Source organism: Miscanthus floridulus, chromosome 18 (assembly GCF_019320115.1).
Source record: "Miscanthus floridulus cultivar M001 chromosome 18, ASM1932011v1, whole genome shotgun sequence".
Taxonomy (NCBI): Eukaryota; Viridiplantae; Streptophyta; class Magnoliopsida; order Poales; family Poaceae; genus Miscanthus; species Miscanthus floridulus.
The window spans coordinates 107,106,710-107,108,611 of NC_089597.1; positions in this window are offsets into that span (position 1 = coordinate 107,106,710).

Sequence of the window (1,902 nt, forward strand, 5' to 3'; positions counted from 1 at the left end):
CTTCATGCGGTTTTGAGCCCGGCTGAGGTGTTGCTGAATCACTGAAGTCATCAGAGCCCGGTCATCGAGCCAAGTATTGAGGTCGGCGACAGGCGTTGCAGTAGGAGGAAGAATGCCAAAATGCCGAGGAGGAAAGCCATACAGTACTTCGAATGGAGATCGACCCAATGAGGAATGGTGAGAAGAGTTGTACCAGAACTCAGCGAGGGCGATCCATTGAGTCCACTTGGAAGGACAAGCGTGGGCGAAGCAGCGTAAGTATGTTTCAAGACACTGATTAACACGCTCTGTTTGTCCGTCCGTCTGTGGGTGATAAGCAGAACTCATTCGCAGAGATGTGCCCATAATGCTAAAAAGAGTCTTCCAAAAGGCACTGGTAAAGATGCGGTCACGATCGGATATGATGGCTAGCGGCATTCCATGAAGCCGGTAGATATTATCCATGAAGAGGAGAGCCACCGTAGCTGCTGTAAATGGGTGACGCAAAGGAATTAAGTGAGCAAATTTCGACAACTTGTCAACCACCACCAGGAGAGCATTGGCGAAGCCGGATGGTGGAAGTCCTTCTATGAAGTCCATGCTGATGATTTCCCAGGTTGCCGAAGGAATTGGGAGGGGCTGAAGCAATCCTAGAGAACAAGAGCGGTCAGGCTTGGCGCGCTGATAGATATCACAAGCTCTGATGAATTGTGTTGTGGCTGCATGCATGCCAGGCCAAAAAATAGCTGTCTCAACTTCTGGTAAGTGACTGGTATTCCAGAGTGACCGCCAAGTGGGCTGGAATGCATAGCTGCCGGCACTTGAGTCTGGAGTTGCTCACTGTGTCACAACCATATACGCCCCTTGTTGCGAATGACTCCATTGCTGAGCGAATAGTGTGGTAATGCATCCGAATTAACTGCCAACTTAGACAAAATTTCCTGAGCCAGTGGACTGTCAGAGTAAGAATTGGCAATGTCGGACAACCACTGTGGCGAAGAAGAAGAAACTGCCAATTGTAATTCTTCAGTATCGCGGCGCGAGAGCGCGTCAGCGACTGTATTATCCGAGCCCTTTTTATAAACAATCTTGTAACTCAATCCCAACAGCTTCGTAAAAACTTTCTGTTGCCAGACTGTATTCAGGCGTTGCTCATTGAGGTGGGTGAGACTCCTGTGGTCAGTGTGGATGAAGAATTCCCCTTGGATGAGATAATGATGCCAATGCTCGACTGCAAGGAGGATCACGAGGTACTCCTTCTCATAAGCGGATAATCCACGGTTACGAGGGCATAAAGCCTTACTGATGAATGCAATTGGATGCCCATCCAAGTGAAGCACGGCACCAATACCAATCCCACTGGCATCTGTGTCGATGTGAAAAGGCCGCTGAAGGCCAGGGAGCGCCAGTACTGGAGCAGTGCTCAATGCGGTCTGAAGAGTAGTAAAAGTCGCCTGCTGTGAAGATGTCCAAACGAAGGGTGCATCCTTCTTGAGAAGCTCAGTCAGAGGCTGGGCAATAATTCCAAAATGCTGAACGAATTTGTGGTAGTAACCCGCAAGTCCCAAGAATCCGCGAAGGGCGCGCACGGTAGTAGGTCTTGGCCAAGCCATGATAGCCTGCACTTTGGAAAGATCTATAGCGACACCATCTACGCTGAGCACATGCCCGAGATAGGCGACTGATCGTTGAGCAAAAGAGCACTTGGACAATTTCAATTTCTAGGAATCCCGGCGAAGCCATGACAGTACCTGGGTAAGATGATCGATGTGCTCTGCCAAAGTGCGAGTGTAGATTAATATGTCGTCGAAAAATACGAGGACAAATTTGCGCAGCCCGGGAGCTAATGTGCAATTCATCGCCCCCTGAAAAGTACCAGGTGCGCTTGTCAATCCAAAAGCCATAACACGGAACTCATAGTGC